The sequence below is a fragment of the Macrotis lagotis genome, chromosome 4, assembly GCF_037893015.1.
Source record: "Macrotis lagotis isolate mMagLag1 chromosome 4, bilby.v1.9.chrom.fasta, whole genome shotgun sequence".
NCBI classification, from domain to species: Eukaryota; Metazoa; Chordata; class Mammalia; order Peramelemorphia; family Peramelidae; genus Macrotis; species Macrotis lagotis.
This window is the reverse complement of record NC_133661.1, coordinates 76,802,087-76,823,726: the sequence shown is the minus strand read 5'-3', so window position 1 is coordinate 76,823,726 and position 21,640 is coordinate 76,802,087. Positions and strand designations below refer to the sequence as shown.

At 37.2% G+C, this 21,640-nt stretch overlaps 1 protein-coding gene across 3 annotated transcripts in view; it reads left to right on the top strand.

Annotated features, from left to right (window-relative positions):
• Positions 1–21,640, top strand: part of R3HCC1L (R3H domain and coiled-coil containing 1 like) — a 125,754-nt gene that overhangs the window by 8,854 nt on the left and 95,260 nt on the right. For all 3 annotated transcript variants that reach the window (XR_012477842.1, XM_074233188.1, XM_074233189.1), the window contains exon 2: positions 16,714–16,855. The gene's annotated coding sequence lies outside the window, so the exon portion shown is untranslated. The remainder of the gene's footprint in view (positions 1–16,713; positions 16,856–21,640) is intronic.

Genomic DNA, 21,640 nt, shown 5'->3' with positions numbered 1-21,640 from the left:
TTTTATCTGTACAACAGCTTTTTACTTTAATGTAATCGAAATCATCTAATTGTTTTTTGGTGATATTCTCCAACTCTTCCTTAGTCATAAACTGTTCCCCTTTCCATAGATCTGACAGGTAGACTAGTCCTTGATCTTCTAATTTGTTTATAGTATTGTTTTTTATGTCTATGTCCTGTAACCATTTGGATCTTATCTTGGTAAAGGGTGTGAGGTGTTGGTCTAATCTAAGTTTCTTCCGTACTAACTTCCAATTTTCCTAGCAATTTTTATCAAAGAGGGAATTTTTATCCCAATGGCCAGACTCTTTGGGTTTATCAAACAGCAGATTACTATAATCATCTCCTGCTTTTACACCTAGTCTATTCCACTGGTCCACCACTCTATTTCTTAGCCAATACCAAACAGTTTTCATGACTGATGCTTTATAATATAATTTTAGATCAGGTAGGGCTAAGCCACCTTCTTTTGCACTTTTTTTCATTAAGCTCCTGGCAATTCTTGACTTTTTATTTCTCCATATGAATTTACTTAGAATTTTTTTAACTTGTTAAAGTAATTTTTGGGAATTTTGATTGGTAGGGCACTAAACAGTTTAGTTTTGGTAGAATTGTCATTTTTATTATATTAGCTCTACCTATCCATGAGCAGTTGATATTTGCCCAGTTATTTAAATCTAATTTAATTTGTGTGAGAAGTGTTTTATAATTGTTTTCAAAAAGATTCTGAGTCTGTCTTGGCAAATAGAAAAGTTGAGGATTTATGAGGGTTTATTTTATAACCTGCAACTTTGCTAAAATTGCTAATTGTTTCCAGTAGTTTTTTAGATGATTTCTTGGCATTTCTAGGTAGAGCATCATGTCATCTGCAAAGAGTGAGAGTTTTGTCTCTTCCTTCCCAATTCTAATTCCTTTAATTTCTTTTTCTTCTCTAATTGCTGATGCTAACATTTCTTATACAATATTGAATAGTAGTGGTGATAATGGGCACCCTTGTTTCACCCCTGATCTTATTGGGAATGCCTCTAGCCTCTCCCCATTGAGTCTAATGCTTGTTGATGGTTTCATATAGATACTGCTAATTATTTTAAGGAACAGTCCATTTATTCCTACACTCTCTAGTGTTTTTAATAAGGGATGGATGCTGTATTTTGTCAAAAGCTTTTTCAGCATCTATTGATATGATCATATGATTTTTGATAGGTTTGTTGTTGATATAATTGAGTATACTAACAGTTTTCCTAATATTGAACCAACCCTGCATTCCTGGAATAAATCCTACTTGATCATAATGTACTATCCTAGTGATGACTTGTTGTAAACGTTTTGCTAAGATTTTATTTAGGATTTTTGCATCTATATTCATCAGGGAGATAGGTCTATAATTTTCTTTCTCTGTTTTAACTCTTCCTGGTTTAGGTAACAGTACCATATTGGTTTCATAGAAAGAGTTAGGCATAGTTCCATCTTTCCCTATTTTTCCAAAGAGTTTATATAGGATTGGAACCAATTGTTCCTTAAATGTTTGGTAGAATTCACTTGTGAATCCATCAGGCCCTGGAGATTTTTTTTTAGGGAGTTCAGTAATGGCTTGTTGAATTTCTTTTTCTGAGATAGGGTTGTTTAGGTATTTTAATCTCTTCTTCATTTAACCTGGGCAACTTATATTTTTGTAAATATTCATCCATTCCACTTAGATTATCATATTTATTGGCATAGAGTTGGGCAAAATAATTTCGAATTATTACTTTAATTTCCTCCTCATTGGTGGTGAGTTCACTTTTTCATTTATGATACTAGCTATTTGGTTTTCTTTTTTTTTTAAATAAAATTGACCAGAGGTTTATCAATGTTATTGGTTTTTTCATAATACCAACTTTTGGTTTTATTTATTAAATCAATAGTTTTTTGCTTTCAATTTTATTAATTTCTCCTTTAATTTTTAGAATTTCTAATTTGGTACTTAATTGGGGATTTTTGATTTGTTTTTTCTCTAATTTTTTTAGTTGCATGTTTAGTTCATTGATTTCCTCTTTCTCCAATTTATTCATATAAGCATTTAGAGCTACAATATATCCCCTGAGAGTTGCTTTGAATGAATCCCATAGGTTTTGGTATGTTGTTTCATTATTATCATTATCTATGATAAAATGGTTAATTCTTTCTATAATTTGTTTTTTTGGTCCACTCATTTTTTAAAATGAGGTTATTCAGTTTCCAATTTGTTCTGGGTCTGTATCTCCTTGGCCCAGTATTGCATATGACTTTTATTGCATTGTGATCTGAGAAAGATGTATTCAGTATTTCTGCCTTTCTGCAGTTGATCATTAGGTTTTTATGTCCTAGTACATGGTCAGTTTTTACATGTACTGCAGAGAAAAAGGTATATTCCTTTCTATCCCCATTCAGTTTCCTCCATAAGTCTACCATATCTAATTTTTCTAACAATCTATTTACCTCCCTAATTTCTTTCTTGTTTATTTTATGATTCAATTTATCTAGATCTGATAGCGGGAGGTTGAGGTCTCCCACTAGTAGAGTTTTTCTTTCTATGTCTTCCTGTAATTCTTTCAGCTTCTCCTCTAAGAATTTGGATGCTGTCCCACTGGGTGCATATATATTCAATATTGAAATGACTTTATTGTCTGTGGTACCTTTTAGGAGGATATAGTTTCCTTCCTTATCTCTTTTAATGCTATCTATTTTTGCTGCTGCTTTGTCTGAGATAAGGATTGCTACCCCTGCTTTTTTTACTTCAGCTGAAGCAAAATATATTTTGCTCCAACCTTTTACCTTTACTCTATATGTATCTCTCTGCTTCAAATGAGTTTCTTGTAAGCAGCGTATTGTAGGATTCTGGTTTTTTAATCCACTCTGCTATTTGCTTATGTTTTAAGGGAGAGTTCATCCCATTCACATTTAAGGTTATGATTACTAATTCTTTATTGTCCACCATGCTGTTTTCCCTCTGTTTGTATTTTCCCCCTTCCCCCCCCTTTTATTCATATTCCCCAGTCTTTTGTTTCTGAAAACCACTCCCTTCAGTGTGTTTGCCCTCCTATATCACACCCTGCCCTTTCTTTCCCCTTTCCCTTTTCCCGTTTTTCCTTCCCTTCCTTTTATTTCCCCTTATTTCCTCCACTCCTCTTCCCTTTCTCAGTCCCCCCTCCCCATTTCGCCTTTTAATACTTGAAAGGTTAGATGTTTTTATAAGTTAACTGAGTATGTGTAGGTTGACTTTAAGCTGAATCTGATGAGAAGAAGATTCAGGAGTTTCTCCTCTGCTCCCTTCTTCCCCACTATTACCATAGGTCTTTTGTACCTCTTAGTGTAATACAATTTACCTCATTCAATCCCCTCCCTCCTCCCGTTTCTTTCCTGTTCCCCTTTTTAGGGAGGTAGTGTTTTTTTTTTTTAGATCATTCTATCTAAGTCATAGAAATTCTGAGTGTCTGACCCTTCTAGTTCTGTATATTCTATGGAATAGAGTCTAAATTCCTGAGAGTTATTTGAGTCTTTCTCCCAAATGGGGTTAAAGCCAGCTACATCCCATTAGAGAGTAGTGTCATGGATAGGTCATGAATGTCCTTCATTTCTGGCAAGGTGTATTCTCTCTGTTAGAGTTGTATTTATTGCATTTTTTTTTACTGCTCCCCCCCTTTTTTTTAACCTTTTCATGTGTCTCTTGAACCTCCTGTTTGATGTCCAAATTTTCTGTTTAGCTCTGCTCTTTTCATCAGAAATTTTTGGAATTCTTCCATTTTGTTAAATGTCCATCTTTTTCCCTGGAAGAGTAGGCTCAGCTTTGCAGGAAAGTAGATTCTTGGCTGCATTCCCAGCTCCCGTGGTCTTCGAAATATCTCGTTCCAGGCCCTTCGATCCCTTAATGTTGATGCAGCCAGGTCCTGCGTGATCCTTACTGTGGCTCCTTGATATTTAAATTGTTTCTTTCTGGCTGCTTGCAGGATTTTTTCTTTTATCTGATAGTTCTGCAATTTGGCCACAACATTGCTTGGTGTTTTCATTTTAGGATCTTTTTCTGGTGGGGATCGATGTACTCTTTCAATAACTACTTTGCCCTCCTATTCCATGATATGAGGGCAGTTTTCCTTCACTAGATCCTGTAGTATTAAGTCTAGGCTTTTTTTTTCTTCAATGTTTTCAGGAAGTCCTATAATTTTCAGGTTGCCCCTCCCCGATCCATTCTCAAGGTCAGTGGTTTTGTTGATGAGGTATTTTACATTTCCTTCTATTTTTTCTATTTTTTGATTTTGTTTAACTGACTCTTGCTGTCTCGTGGAGTCATTAATTTCTGTAGACTCCATTCTTTTTGGGGAGGAGTTTTCTTCATTAACCTTTTGCAAATACTTTTCCAATTGGTCATTTCTACTTTTGAAAGAGCTTTCCATTTGACCAATTGAGGTTTTGAGAGAATTAATTTATTTTTGCATTTGCTCATTTGAGGATCTGAGAGAATGGTTCTCATTTTGTAATTGTCCAATTGATGATCTGAGAGATTTATTCCCCTTTTGTGTTTGTCCAGTTGTACTTTGTAAGGTTTTGTTTTCTTGTTGCAAGGTATTGTCTCTCCCAAATTTTTAAGCTCCTTCCTTATTTTTTTGAGGAAGTCGTTCTGAGCTGGAGACCAGATTGTATTCTCCTCAGAGGTTCCAGGTCTCTCTGGGTTGGGGTCTTTCCCTTCCAGGAATTTTTCTATGCATCCCCCTTTCCGCTGACCCTTCTTCATTATGCTAAGACCTTGAGTTGGTGGGGGGGGCTGGTTCCCCTGGCCTTGGGATCGCTGAAGGCTTTACTGAGTGGAGTTTCTCTGGCTGGCCAGTAGGAGGTGCTGGTTGCCCTCTCTGGAGTGTCTGTGACCTTGGCTGAGGCCTTCTCCCTTTGCCCGAAGGTAGGAGTTGGAGCTATTGATTTCTTTTGCCTTCAATCAATGGTGGGCTTTACCCTGGCCTGAGGTCATTCCTCAGCTGGGCTGGTTCCTCTGCTCACACCCCTGGGCCTGAGGCAGAAGTAGTTTGCCATTGTTTGTTTTGGAGGAGGCCTCAGTGCAATGTAGGCGTGGGCTCAGAGTTTCTCAGACCTGAGGAGCCCAGGGATGGTGTCCCCAGCTCTCCTGCACCAGACCTCTCCCCGCAGCCCCGTCCCCGAGCTCCAGGGGGACAGCACCAACACCAGTGCCTCTGCTTCCCCGCGGACGCAAGCCCCCACAGCTGATCCAGCAGGTCTAGCTCTCGGGCCCTCAGACTCCCGGTTCCAATTCAGCTGTTACTCTGGCTGATCCGGGTCTGATACTCACCTGCCCGAATTCTACCAAAGCTGCAGTGGGAGACAAATCCTGAGGTAGATGCTCTTTCTCCTGGCTTTTCTCTCTGGGTTCGGTGAGTCGCACTTCCTCTAAGAGATTTGTTTCATGTGACAGATGGGGAAAGATCAGGAGACTCTAGAACTGTGCCTGTCTTCTCTCCGCCATCTTGGCCGGAAGTCTCAGCATCACTGATTTTAACTTTCGAGTTCCTAAATTTAGCATTGCTCTTATAACACCCACACTTGGAGGTGATAACAAAGTGTAATTTCTCTCCAAAAGAAAATTGATCTTGAATAATCAGATCTCACAGAACCGAGGGCCACCTCTGTAAAGTACTCGCTTTTCTGTCTGGAGATGGATAATGTGTTTATCATGCATGTTCTAGAATTGTGATTGGTTATTGCTTTCTTCAGGGTTATTAAGTTTTTCAGAGTCGTTTTGCTTTGCAGGATTGTTGCTATTGTAACAGTCCTTTTTTTTCCCCTACTCCTCTTTGCATCAGTTCAAACAAATCTTCCTAGGTTTTTTGGAAAATGTCCTATTCATCATTTCTCACAGCGTAATACTAATTCTATCTGTTAGGTGACACAGTGGAGAACTTGCCCCCAAACCTTGGACATCTGATCTTTGGGTTTATCAAACGCTATGTTCCTATGGTTACTTAATACCACAGTAGAGACTTTTAATAAATGTTTGTCGATGATATTTCCCCTAACTGTTAGGTAGACTTAAATAGACTAGTGTGTTCAGAAAGCCCATGCTGAGGTCAGGGAACTGGAAGCAGCCTGAACTTGTAGAATTCAAATAGGCATTGGTAACCTCTCTTCTTCTTCCCAGTGTGCAATGCCCTATTTTCCTTGTCAAGTTGAAACTTGTACTGGGTTGTATCCGTTTACCCATATTTGTATAGGCCATGTCACTTTGACTTTAATTAGCTCTTTACCACATCCTTGTCCTGAAGCCTGAGTTTGGGTTGTTATACTGTAAATATCAAGAAGAATATAATGTGTATATATATTTTTAAATGGGTCAGGATAACGATTCTCAAATTTTCATTACTACTACAGAGTGCTTAAGTGGTTTTTCTTCATTTGGTTAACCCTAGTCTTCATAACCTTAATCTTTGCCTCAATTATCTTTTATTTAGCAATAACATTGTGAATGACCAAAAAGTGCCTAGTAACCTAAAGAATTTAATTGGGTCAGATTCCTAGATAATTTCAAGTTTCCTTCTGACTCTGATTCATTCATCAAGCTTTTATAAAGGGCATATATAGCTTGCTGACCCCTATATTACAAATTGTGTGGGGTGGGATTACAAAAAGACATAGTAAATATCCCTTTCCTTCAAGTGACTTTCAGTCACTTGAGGAGAGGGGTAGAGAATATAATCAAGCTGAAGATAATACAGTATGCCCACATATTTGGTATACCCATATTTACATATACACATAAATACACAGATATTTAGATACTATAGTATTATATACATATTGTAAAATAAAGTAGTGATCAGAGTGATATTACAGAAGATTTGTTGGATGAGGTAGATCTTGAACCAATTTTTGAGGGAAGTCATGGAAGACTTGGAAAAAAGACAGAAGGGCATTGCAGGTAAGGAAAACACTTGAGAAGGGGACCTGGAGGTCCAGATAAATAAAGTATCTGTAATTATGGTAAATATCTTAGATGGAGAGCTGGGAAGGACTTAGAAGTTCTTTAGTCCAACCCTCTCATTTAACAGATAAGGAAGTGTGACCATGATAAATGATTGTGTTAAAGTGCTTTGAATATGATGGAAACCTCATCCAAGAGGAAGCCATCAGAAATTATTTCTATGGTAATGATGTGAAGTACTGAGTAAGAGAGGGACAGTTAGTTGAGGGCTGAGTTCAGATTTGATTCTATCTTTGATAAAGAGCCATTATATATTCTAGGGGGAGACCTATGACCAGGTGCTGTTTGAGAAAGTCTTCCCTGGCAGCAGTGTTCAGGATGGCCTAATGTAGCAAGAGATTGGTTGTCCTGGTAATCCAGTAATGGAATGATGAGTAGTGCCTTGTTATATCTGACTCGTGTGAAAGGTAGGGTAGAAAGGTTGAGGGGGTAGATGGGCAGAAAGCATAATGCAATAATAAGTTAAAGGAGGAATTTCTATAAGGATAAATAGTCTTAGGTCAGAGCAGAGAATAGTCAAAACTTTAAAGCAGAAAACCATATAAAAGAATCAGATGCCTAGAATTGTAGATTACTCTGCTTTGCAGTTTTTCCCTCCATCACAATCATCTTAATTTATGGGTGGTGATTGCTTGGCAAATGCCCTGTTCCTTCCTTCCCCATCCACCCCCCCCCCCCAGCCCCTCCCCGGCAATGTGCCTAGCCAAGAGGTTGTGGAAATAAGAAATTTGAGATCTGTTACATTAGGATAATCAACAGGACTAGGTGGCTAATTTACTGGGGGGGGGGGATGATAACAGGTTTGATAATTTAAATATCAGAATTAACAAAATAGTGCCAATATGAGGAAGTTGGGAAGGAGTTCTGATTTGGGAAGGGGGAGAAAGACGATCGGTTAAGCTTTTGAGAGACATTTTCAGATGTTGATATTACTGTATGTGTTAGATTTTTACAAGATAAACATTAGAAGTCTATCTAGTCTGTCCAAATGTGGTCTGCTTGCAACATTGTTACCTTAGAAAGTCTGTTTTTGGAATTGCCATCAAAGCATAAATCCTACTGGAATCTCAGACTCATCTGTCTAAAGGAGAACTCCTCTTTCTCCCCAAATCAGCCCCTCTCCCAAACTTCCCTGTCATTGTCCAGGGTGCCTTTGTGTTCCTTATTCCCATCTTTTCCAGAGCTGCCTACTGCTTTCCACTCTGTCTTCTGGAAAGCCTGTTCTGTAGAGAACATGTTTGGTTTCATCCAAAACCTCTTCCTTTCTCACTTCATTTTTGTTTACTTATTACTTATCTGACTCCCTCCTGATTTTCATTTCTCTGGCCTCTTTCCACCCAGCACTGGTTGCACATTGAGTCATATGCCTGATTCACCTTGCCCCTTACTACTTCTTCCAGGCTACCACCATCACTCAATAATCCCTTCTCCTTTGGAGTTCATTCAATGCATATTTATCACCAACTCAGAATCCTTTTGGTTGTTATCTATTGTCCTCCTAGACATTTTCCTCCCATAACGGGTTCCTGGCTCATAGTCTTTCCCTCCTCACTAACTCCTATCCTCCTACTAGGGAATTTCATTACATTATACATTTTAATACTCCTATAGCACACTAACTACTTCCCATGATCTGTACCATCACCTTATCTCAGATGCACTCAAAGATGGTCACCTCCAAGATCTTGCCATCATCATTCACAAGTGATCCATTTCCATGTCCATAAACTCTGAAATTATTTATTTTTATTTTTGTATTTTTGCAAGGCAAAGGGGTTAAGTGTGTTGCCCAAGGCCACACAGCTAGGTAATTATTAAGTGTCTGAGCTTGGATTTGAACTCAGGTACTCCTGACTCCAGGGCCGCTGCTCAATCCACTGTGCCACCTAGCTGCCCCTGAACTCTGAAATTCTTTTATCTGATTATAGGTTTTTCTCATTTCAACTTACTCTATGCCTTACCAACCTTAGTCCTCTTCTCCATCCTCACTGTGATCACCAGTCTGTTAGTTCTTTACCAGGTGTTGACATTGCACTGTCTTATAATCCCCTCTTTTCCTCATCTTGACCCCTTTGTGAATTAGTTCAATACTGTGCTATCATCTACTCTTAATCCTTATACTGTTTTCTACTATCTCTGATCTGGCTTTGATGACCTCTGCCATCATTCTTGATCATGTGCTCTGAAGGAATTGGAGATAATTTTAAAACTGTGCTCATTATGTCCTCCATAAATTTATATTTCTTAATCTTAATGTGGGCCCTCACTGGGCAAAGGCATTCCTCTAATTGATTCATTATTCTACTCACCACAGCAGTTTTTCCAGATTTTTTTCATCTCTCATGATGAAACTCCCTTGATTCCTTTCCTCTACCTTCTCAACTGAGAACTTTGACACATATTTATGAAAAATATTGAAATCATTTACCATGTGCAATTTCATCTCTCCACTTTCTCATTCACATCATTCAGAGGCTTTCCACCCCTGTCTCCTTCATCCCTGTCACTTGTTATTACAAATCACTCTACACACACACAGGTGATTCCATCTTTCCCCATCTTCTCCAGGTGAATGCCCCTTGGTCCCTGCCATTCTCACTTTTTCACTAATCTTCAATCTCTTCCTCTTTACTGGCTGCTTCCCCGCTGCCCTCAAACATGTCCATGTCTCTACCAGCCTTAAAAAAGCCCCCCAAAACCTCTTCCTTGAACCATCCATCCCTGCTAGCTCTCACCCTATCTCTGTGGATAAATTCCTTGAAAAGGCTGTGTACAACCGCTTCTTCTTCTCTCAGATACTTCTCAACTCTTTGTAAAGAGGCTGACTTCTAACTTCATTATTCAACTGAAAGATCTTTGAATGATCTTATCATTTGACATCTATATAGCCTTTGAAATGGATAATCATCTCCTGGATACTGTCTTTTCTCTAGGTTTTCAGTATACTTTGTACTTTTGGCTTTCCTGCCAAATTAATTAAATCTCTTTGTTGAATCTTCATCCAGGTCTGATGTCCCTCCAAGGTTCTGTCTTGACTCTCTTCTTTTCTTTCTCTTATATTTTGTTTGGTGATCTCATCAGCTCCCATCTATTCAATTAATTATCTCTATACAGATGATTTTTCATTCTATATCTCCACCTCTAACCTCTCTTTGTCTTCCAGTCTTTCATCTGCCTATTGTATATCACAAATTAGATGTCCCATGGGAATCTCAAATTAAATATGTCCAAGTTGGGCTCAGTATTTTTCTCCTCCAAACTGTTCTTTCTTCCCAACTTCCCTATTGTTGTTGAGATATCTCCTCCTCCTGGTTACCCAGCTTCAAAGCATATGTGTTATTTTTACTTTGATATTCAGTTTGTTGTTGAGGCTTTTCACTTCTACCATTGTAACATCTTCTCTAATATTGCCACCAGCCTTGGGAAGCCTCTCCTTGCACTAGTCCGGCCTCCCCATAGCTATTGAATTGATCTGGAAGTTCAGTTCTGACCTTATCATCTTCCTCTTCACCTTGCTTCCTTTTGCCTCCAGGATCAAACATAAAGTCCTCTTTTTTGGGGGAGGAATTTGAAGCCCTTTGTGATGGCCCCTTCCCTCCTTTAAAACCTTCTTACCTCTTTTTCTTTTCCATATACTCTATCATCTGAGGATCCTATGCCTTCCTTGCTGTTCCTTGTGTAAGTTGTTCCATTCCTCAACTGAATTTTCCCTGGGTGTACTCTATGAGTGGAGTGTTCTCTCTCCACCTTTACTTCCTGGATTCCTGTTTTTCTTCAGGTCTCAGGTAAAATCCCATCTTATGTACAGGATTTGGACATAAAAAAATATTATTAGCAAATGAGGACATCATGGAATAGTTTACCTGTCAGATCTGTGGAAAGGGAAGCAATTTATGACCAAGGAAGAGATGGAGAATATCATTAAAAACAAACTAGACAATTTTGATTACATTAAATTAAAAAGCTTTTGCAGACAAAACCACTGTAACCAATATCAAAAGAATTGTAGTAAATTGGGAAACAATTTTTACAACTAGTATTTCTGACAAAGGACTCCATCCCTAAAGGTCTCAGAGACCTGAGTCAAATTAAAAAAAAAAATCCATTCCCCAACTGACAAATGGTCAAAGGATAGGCAAAGGCAATTTACAGATAAGGAAATCAAAGTGATCCATAGTTATATGAAAAATTATTCTAAATCACTACTTATTGGAGAAATGCAAATTAAAGTGTCTCTGAGATACACCTCACACCTCTCAGGACTGGCCAATATGACCAGAAAGGACAATGATCAATGTTGGAAAAGGATGTGGGAAATCTGGGACACTAATACATTGTTGGTGGAGCTGTGAACTCATCCAGCCTTTCTGGAGAACAATTTGGAAATATGCCCAAAGGGCAACAAAAATGTGCATACCCCTTGATCCAGCAATATCACTACTGGATCTGTACCCTGAAGAGATGATGAAAAAGGGTAAAAACATCACTTGTACAAAAATATTCATAGCAGCCCTGTTTGTGGTGGCAAAGAATTGGAAATTACGTGAATGTCCTTCAAATAGAGAATGACTTAACAAACTGTGGTTTATGAATGTGATGGAACACTATTGTTCTATTAGAAACCAGGAGGGATGGGAATAAAGGGAAGCCTGAAAGGATTTGCATGAACTGTTACTGAGCAAGGTGAGTAGGACCAGAAGAACACTGTACACCCTAACAGCAACATGGGGGTGAGGATCAACCTTAATGGACTTGTTCATTCTATCAGTGCAACAATCAGGCACAATTTTAGGGTTTCTATGATGGAGAATACCATCTGTATCCAGATTAAAAATTGTGGAGTTTGAACAAAGACCAAAGACTTTTAATCAAAAAAAAATATTTTTTCTTATTATGTAATTTTGCTATCTTTTATACTTTATTTTTCTTCCTTAAGAATGTGATTTCTTTCCCATCACATTCAACTTAGATCAATGTATGGCATGGAAACTTTGTAAAGACTAACAGACTGCCTTCTGTGGGGCGGGGGGTGATGGAAGTAAGATTAGGAGAAAAATTTTAAAATTCAAAATAAATAAAATCTTTCTAAAATTCCCATCTTATGCATCATGCTTTTCTTTTCCAGTCTTCCTTACTGCTGGAGCCTTCCCTCTATACAGATCATGCATTCAACATAATTTTTTGTATGTTATAATCTACTGGTTTGTGAACTCCAGGACTGTATCTGTTATTTTTGTTGTTGTTTTCTTAAGTAACCAGCCTGGTTTACCTAACACATAACAGCTACTTAATAAAAACGTATTGTCTAGACTTGGCTATTTCCAAAAGTTAAATTGACCCCAAAGGATAAAGATTAGTTATTATTGAAATTACTCAGAAGAATATACTTGTATATTCTGAAAGCAAATTCTTTGAAAGGAAGAATTTAAGAAATGTAATGAGTAATTGCAGCATTGTTTAGAATATAATCTCAAGGAGACTTCTTTGAAGGGCGCACCACTTATTTTGATGTGTGTATTCTAGTTCATTTTTAGAAAATCATTATGCTTTTTCATTTATTTTTTATTGATGCCTTTTGTTTTTATATTGCATTTATTTCTAAATATAGTCTTCCCACTTCAACTATGCAAAAGACATTGCCTTGTAACAAATATTTAAAAATTTAGCAAATTCAACCAGTGCATCCATTGAGTCTGACAATTTAGTCAGTCAATAACCATTTATTAAGCTCATACTATATGCTAGACACTGTTCTACACTCAGCCTCCAATCTCAGCAGAAAAAGCCAAGAAACACATTTTCTCAACTCTTCTCCAGGGCCAACGTTGTTCATTATAATTATGCTGAATTCTGTTTCCATTTATGTTCTTTCCACTCATGTTGATGTAGTCATTGCATTTATTTCTGGTTTTGTTATTTTACCCAGCAATAGCTCTTATAAGTGAAGATTCTCTGACTTCTTCGTACTCATTACATTTATATACCACAGTTTAGCCACTTCCCAGTTAATCTACTATTTCTAATGCTTTGCTTTTCAAAAAGTGTTATCATGAATACATTTTTATATTTATGGGATTTTTCTACTTTGACCTTCTTGGAGTATTTGCCTACCAATGAGATTTCTGAGTCATGTGTTATAGACATTATAGCATAATTACAAATCACATTCCAGAATGTTTGGACTTATTCACAACTCTACCAATAGTGTATTAGTTTTCAGTCTTCCTAGATCTGGACTTGATGGTCACATAGTAAATGTTTGTAATTTAAATTTAGATCCCAACTGATTGGAAGTCAGTGTTCTTTGTCAGATTTTGAAGTAGAGAAAGGTTTTGGAATGGAAAGAAGTGAATCATAAACCCAACTTGTGTCATTGGTTATGTGAGTGTAATAGGAAATAAATGAAGTTTTTGGTTTAAAGTAATTGTTGTGGGGGGCATAAATCAGGGAACTTGAATAGTAAGATTATTTTTCAGAAGCTAAAACCAAGTGAACATGAATTGGTATTTGTCTAAGTCTCTTTGGTTATAGCATTTTATTTATCAGTGCTTTATACTTGTATAGGAGTGAAGGAAGGAATTATCTGTAGAAGTTCTTCAAGATTGGGATTGACTAAATGTGTTCTGTAAAAGATTAAGGGAATTCTATGATGGTGCTTAAGTGTTTAAATTAATCAATTGAAAACAGTTCAAGATTGACCCCACAGGGTTAATTGTTACCTAGGTCTAATTAATCCAGTGGTGGGTTAACTTTATTCTTATTGTCATAGATAGTTTTCAGGGAGGTATTGATGAGTAGTACAAAATGGCCTCAAGCTTCATTGCCTTTTTTTGATCTAACTCCTTAATGAGCTGCTGCAAAATATTTTTTCCCATTCTTTCTGCTCTTAGATCTCAGCAGTGATTTTTTTTTTTTTTGCTAGGGTAGCAAAAAGCTAAGTTTACCTTTGATATGTTATCAATCTATGCTATTATCCAGACATCCCCCATATACTCTCTGATTTTGTTATTTTTATCAGTTTTTCTTTATTGTTTTTGTTTCACATTGTTCTTAGCTATACTTCCTAATACAGATTAATCAGCAAATTTAATTAAATGTGTTTTTTGCACTCTCTCTCTTCTTTACTAATGAATGTATAAGGAAGGCCAAATCTAACAATCTTCTCTGTGCTGCAGTGATTGAATTCTCTGTCTATTCGGTAATTCTGTGTGTTTTATTAGGTGGTACTTATTTCTTTTCTATCATGAGTGCTAGAAATTATAAAATCCAAGTACAGTTAGTACCTTGCATGTGGAAGGAGATTAATAAATATTGAGGACTCCTCTCTTATGCCCCCCCCTTCCTCCCCTTCCTCATCTACACATAGAAGAAACGTGCAAGGAAAGACTTCTAAAACACGATTTTTGTGTTTCTCTAGCAAAATATGTAAAATATATATTGTATGTTTAGAATTCTAAAATGTTTTACTCCTTAGACTTTATTCTCTAAAATGATCTCTGAGAACTGCACAAGTAGATCATTCTCATAGGTATAACTATTAATATTATCAGACCACTGCTGTTCTTGTGTACCTCAGACAGTAAAGCACAGCTGTCTGGCACAAAGATGAAGGTACATTTTTTACCTAGAGAAAATGTTGACTTCAGGACCTTGTTTGCTTGTGGGTCTTTTCTTGTGGATTTCTGAGATGTTGGTAGTCCAGCTTTCCTGCCTAGGGCTCAGAGAGATGGCAGCAGAATACAAAGTCCCTTTCATTCTTTAATTGCTAGAAACAGGGGGGTTTCTTCTCTGGCTTGTTCAGAAGACTCAGACTAGAGAGGAGTTTGGAATTTGAAAGAAAGTTGGAATTTGATGCTTCTTAGCCTTGTAGCCCAGTGGTACACCTTAGTTTCTTTTCTGAAAATGACTGCTTTCTGTATATATGTGACATTGTGGAGGATAGAAAGTCCAGAGAGCATAGCTTTCTTTGTTTTATTATGATGCTGATTTTTTTCCTTTTCTCAGATTTTTGCCATCTTATAACTGGTAAAAAAAAATCGAGATTCCTTGACTCACAGAAGCTTGTAAATTCATTTATAATTAAAAAAAGTAAATTCAATTAGTAATCTTCATGTGACTATTTTACTTTTAAAATTTACTAACCTGATACTATGAATAAGCCAAAATGATGCATAGCATGTTTTCTATTCTTTTTTTTGTGAACTGAAAGTGAATCTAACTAATAGCAAGTCTTTAGGATAATCTGTGAAGGGTGCTAAAAACAAATATAGCAAATATTTAGTTTTTCTTCCTGAAAAATAAAGATAGAAGAAACAAGGGTGTACTTTTTCATGGCTTCCAAATTTCTGGTTATTTTACATATATCTGAAGCTTTTAAAAGTTTAGAGGCAGATTTTTCTTGTTTCAGTTTTAACTGATTTCTAAATAATATCTAAAACTCTTGACTATTCCTGTATCCTCTTTTTACCCAGAGGCAACTAGCTATGAGGCACAGGTGCATGCAGTCAATTAGCTAGCACAGTGCTAAATGTTTTAATACAAAGAAAAGCAAAAAGCAGTCTGCTCTCTTGAAACTCCCAGTCTAATTGGGGAGGCAGCATTAAAACAGCTCTGTACAAACTATATCCAGGATTATAGGATAAATTGGATATCAAAATACATTTATTTATCAAAATTGTGTGTGTGTGTGTGTGTGTGTACACAGGATATATTGGGGATCTCTTATAGGGACAGCACTAAGAATGAGGATTAGGAAAGGAATCTTGAGAAGGTGGGTCTTTAGTTTAGACTTGAATTAATCTGGGGAAACCCAGGAGGATGAGTCAAGAAGGGGAAATGTTCCAGGTAGAGGGAACAGCCAATGAAAATGGCTGAAACTGAGAAATGGAATGAGCATTTTTTGAATCTTTAAGGAGGTTAATGTCATTGGATTGCAGAATATATGGAGAATAATAAGGAATAAGAAAGTGCCAAAGTAAGGGAAGCACTGGTCTTGAAGTTCAAATTCCACCCTAGACACATAGTTAAATGAACTGGGTATATCTCTGTTTGCCTCAGTTTCTTCATCTATATAAGGGAGATAATAATTTCTCATATATCACAATAGTTGTTGTGAGGATCAAATGATATAATGTGTCATAAGTGCTCAGCATAGTGTTTGCCCCTAGTAGATTCCATTAAAACACACATTCTCTCCCTTCTGTTGACCTCAATCAGGTTCCTCATTTGTAACATGGGAATAATAATAGTAGTACCTATATCACATAGCTGTTCTGAGAATAAAATGAGATGATAATATATAAAAGTACTTTACAAACCTAAAAATGTTACATAAATGGGGTGGCTAGGTGGCACAGTGGATAGAGCACCAGTCCTGGAGTCAGGAGGACCTGAGTTCAAATAAGGCCTCAGACATTTAATCATTACCTAACTGTGTGGCCTTGGGCAAGCCACTTAACCCCACTGCCTTGCAAAAAAAAAACCCCAAAAACAAAACTTTAAAAAAATGTTACATAAATACTAGTTACAATTTTAAAATAAAATAACTTCTTAAATACCTATTATTTTTTTTCATTTCTATGTAGGGTGTTTGGGGATTTTTTTTTGGTCAGTATTTGAAATTTTATTGTTTTCTTGTCATTTTTATCACAAATAACTGTTTTAAACTTTCATAGTGTCTTTTTGTAAAAGTAACTTCCATTTTTTTTCCCCTAGGTATCAATGTTGATGACTAAAAAGGAATTACCAGGATTTTCCTCCTTTTTCTTTGGAAAATTTGTACAGATTTTTCCTGTCTTCATACACAGTCCCTCTTCTGCATTTCTATAACTCATCAAAAATCAATGGTTATATTTTGGTAAGTAAATTACTTTCTTAATCCTTGTATGTGTGACAAGACTTTGAGAAGTTTTAGTTTATTTTCCCAGAAATCTTCAGCATGTTGGCTGGATGCTTTCCAAAGAATTTATGAATAAATGGTTGCATAGGATGAAATGGTAGGAATGGATTTAATTTTGTACCCACATCAGTGAGAGCTTGGACTCCTTGAACTACTAAAATGTTTTAGTAGCAGTTTAGTGGCTTTTTGTTGTTTTCAATAGGAAAACAGTTTTGTAAGTGATGCTTTGAAAAAAGTAGGCACTGAAAGATTTCCATTCAACCTTCCTTCAACCCTTCTTTTCTTGAGATATACCAAGGCTAGTTTACAGAGGATGTTAATCTAGGCCAGTATTTTATCTTCCTTGGTTAAAGCAGTTATCTTGATCCCTCAGTTTAACCCTTCCCTCTTTTTAATTTTCAGTCTTTTCCTAGTTATTTCCTTCTTCCCTGACATGTATAAACATGCCCAGATTTATTAAAAATCTTTTACTACATCCCTTTGTAATTTAGCTTCCAGCCTCCCCTAAAGTTGGTTCTCTCCAGCCTTAACTCAGAAAGTTTTCTCCAAGGCTACTGATTTCTAATTGCTAAATCTTATGGCCTATTCTCAGTCTTAAACCTTCTTGATTTCTATTGAATATTTAACACTAATGACCCCCTTCCCTTCTTGAATTCTTTTTGTTCCCTGAATTTTCATGAAAACTGCTTTCTCCTAGTTTTTCTCCTACCTGCTACTTCTTCTTAGACTCTTTCACTGGATCCTCAAGCATAAATCATCCCCAAAGCATGAATGTCTTCCAAAGCTTTGTCCTTATGTTTTCTTTTCTTTCTTTGCATACTTTCTCTTAGTAAGATCATTAGTTCCCATGAGTTTAAAGATTATCTCCATTATGCTGACTCTCAGATCTCCATATCGCCTCTCTTTTCTGAGTGATCACCAAGTGTTTATTGCACTATCCAATTGGACAGAACCTAGAAAATCACACTCTCAGAATTCTTAGTCACTTATAGTCTGACTTCTGACCTTATCATTCCACTGAAACTTCTCTCTCTTAAGTTTCTAATAATCTTTTAGTTGACTAAGTTAGCTTTTTCTCAATCCTCATTCTCTTTGACCTGTATGCAGCCATTGAAAGGTTGATCATTCTCTCCTTTTTGATACTTTCTTCTCTCTCGGTTTTTGAGACATGACTCTCTCATGGTGGATACTCCTCTACACCATGTGCTCTAACCTTTGGTGTCCCTCAGGGTTCTATCCTTGGCCCTTTTCTCTTTTTACCTCTCTACTGTTTCACTTGGTGATCTCATCAACAATTTCCATAGATTTAATTACTATCTCTTTGCTGTTGATTCTCAAAACTACTCAGCCTTCCCTAAACTCACTGTTGACTTCCACTCTAGCTTCTCCAACTGCCTTTCAGATACCTTGAACTAGATGTTCACTAGACAACTTAAACTCAATAAAACCAAAACAGAACTCATTATTAACCCATTCTTTTCCTTTTATTATAGAGGACAACACCTTCACAGTCCCTCTGGCTCATAACCCGATCTTGGATTCCTTACTGCCTCTCAAGTCCCCCCCCCCCCCAAAAAAAAAAAAATTCAGTCTGTATTTCAGGGCCTTTGATAATTTCTTTGCAATGTCTTTCAAAGAGACCCCCTTCTCTTCTCTGATGTTACTGCTTCTCTACTGTAGACCCTCATTACCTTGTTCCTGCTGGTGGGTTACCTCCCTTATGTCTTTTCCTATTTCATTTCATCCTTCATTCAGCCACTAAAGTGATTTTTTTTTTTTTTTTTTTTTTTAGGAAGGCAAATAGGGTTAAGTGGCTTGCTCAAGGCCACACAGCTAGGTAATTATTAAGTGTCTGAGACCGGATTTGAACCCAGGTACTCCTGACTCCAGGGCCGGTGCTTTATCCACTGCGCCACCTAGCTGCCCTTAAAGTGATTTTTCTTAAAGTTCAGGTCTGATCATGTCATGTCCTCCTTCCCTCTACTCAGTAAACTCCAGTGGCTTCCTGTTGTCTTCAGGATCAAGTACAAAATACTCTGCTGACATTTTAAGAGCTTCAGAACCAGCCTAAATAATCTTTCCATAGCACAGGCAGCTTCTCCTGCTTTAGAAATTTCAGTGGCTGGGTGGCTAGGTGGCGCAGTGGATAAAGCACCGGCCCTGGAGTCAGGAGTACCTGAGTTCAAACCTGATCTCAGGCACTTAATAATTACCTAGCTGTGTGTCCTTGGGCAAGCCACTTAACCCATTTGCCTTGCAAAAACCTAAAAAAAAAAAAAAAAAGAAAAAGAAATTTCAGTGGCTCCCCTGTTGCCTCTAGGATAAAGTATAAACTCAGTTTAGCATATCATGACCTTCCTAATCTGACTCTAGCTTCCTTTTGCCTGATTTTTACACATATACAGAGTCCTAACATTCCAGGCTTTTTCCACTTTACTCTCCAACACTATTCTTAGGTATTCCAACTCCTCTCTCTGCATCTCTAGTATCTGGAATGCTCCTTCTCTTTCACCTTGACTACTGACTTTGCTGACTTCCTGTAAATTCCAGTGAAAATCCTACCTTTTACCAAAAAACCTTCCCAAGCCCTTTTAATTTTACTATCTTCCCTTTGTTAATTATTTCCTATTTATCTTGATTATACGGTAGGTTGCTTTTTGCATACATTTGTTTATATATTGTCTTCTCCATTAGATCTTTGAACTCTTTTAGTATTCCCAGCACTCAGCACAGTGACTGACCCATAATAGATATGTTTTAAATATTTATCGATTGATTGATTATTGATTGATGTCCACTCATTATCTTCCACCATGCCCTCCTCCCCCAAACTTCTTCTACATTTTCTTCTCTCTGTTGAAGGCACTACCATTCTTCATGTCACTGGTTTGGAACCAGAGTCTGCTGCTGTAACATTCTCAGCATCATTTTTCTTCTCTCCACTTACTTGGCCACTGCCCTCATTCATCCCTCTGACCTCTTGACCATATTATCTTAATAGCCTGAAAATAGCCTCCCTGATTCTTTTTTTTCCTCTTCCAGGTCACCCTCCACATAATTGCCCAGAAAATCTTTCCAATGCAAACAGCTTCTCCTGCTTGAGAAATTTCAGTGGCTTCCTGTTGCCTCTAGGATTAAGTATAAACTTCTTAGTTTAGCATTTCAAGTTCTTCCTCATCTGACTCTAGCCTACCTTTGCATATTTATTACACTTATTCTTCTTCATCCTGTCCACATTGTAGCCAGCTGACTGACTAGTCAGCTGGTCTTGAACTTGGCCCTCCACTTCTGGCTTCCATGTTTTTTTATGGACTTGCTGCCCTGACTGTGATCCCTCCTCATCTGTTGCTCTTAGAATCTCTTGTTGCCCTCAGAGCTCAGCTCATATTCCATTCTTAATAGATGCATGCCATTTGATTGATTTTCTTAATCCCCTTGGTTGTGAGTGTTTTTTCCCCACCCTGTCAATGATCCTATGTATACTTTTCAGTTTTTCTGTTATTTTTCCATTTTATTTTGCACGTAGTAGGCACTTGGTAGATGCCTGTTGAATTGAATTGGGACTTCATTGAATTAGGGTTTCAAATAATAGAGCTCCGTTTTCTTCAGACCTAAGATAATAGAATAATAAACACATACTTTGCTGGACTTCTTTGAGATGAGGTTGAATGAAACATGAAGAATCAGTGGTCAGTAAAAATGGCAAGATAAATTATTACTCTGCCAAATATCTTGGAATTAAAATTTTTTTAGAACACAGTAAAACATTCTCCAGCAGCACTATCTTAGGCATATAAGTGAGAAAGACGTTGCCCTTGGAGAGCTGGCACTCTATTGCAGAGGTATTTTCTGTTCACAGGGCAGATACAAATGAAAGGTGCAGGCTGCCTTGGACCTTCAGCTACTCACTTGTTGTTCTTGTCTTTCACTTATATCTATACTTTGTGGTTCTTGAATAACCCAACAAATAGTGGTTGCATTTTGCTTGGGTTCCTTTGATGTACTCTGTTACAAATACAACTTTGTCTAGGAAAACTACAAGATTTGTAGGATGTATATAAAGGCCATTACTGAAAGATAACTATGAGGGCAGAGTTCTTTTTTTTGTTTTTGTTTTTTTATGGTAGTTTTTTCTGTGTTCTTGCACAATTTAAAATTTCTTTTCCTGCTTCTGTATGTTAAAATGAAGCAGCCTCTGAAAGTGATTGAAAATTTGGCATACTTAAGAACCACTTATTTATGATTTATTGGAGCTCCTACTATTGCCCCAAATTGTATTTGGTTCAATGAGATGGTTTTTGTCCATAAAGTGCTCATAATCTGTTGGGCAATTAGACTCAAATGGGTGAAACAACAATGAAAATACCTGAAATTTACCTGGTGTGCTTGTAAAATACTTTACATTTGTTACCCTATTTGAATATCACTATAATCATGTGAGGTAAGAAGTGCAGGTTTTATTCCCATTTTGCAGATGGGGGACACAGAAAGTTAAGTGATTCGCTCACACAGTTAATAGGTGACTTATACTGATGCTGTTTATGTCCCAGAAATGATGAATTGCTAAATGACACAATGCAAATCAGAAGTTGAAAAGATGTAGAGAGCATTGAGAGGCCAGTGGAGGCCTCCTGGAGGAGAAAGCCCTTGTAATAGAGCATCCTGAATGATGAACAGGATTTGGGCAGGTAGAGAAGAGGAGGTAAACATTCCAAGAAAGAGAACAGTAGGCATGGAGATGAG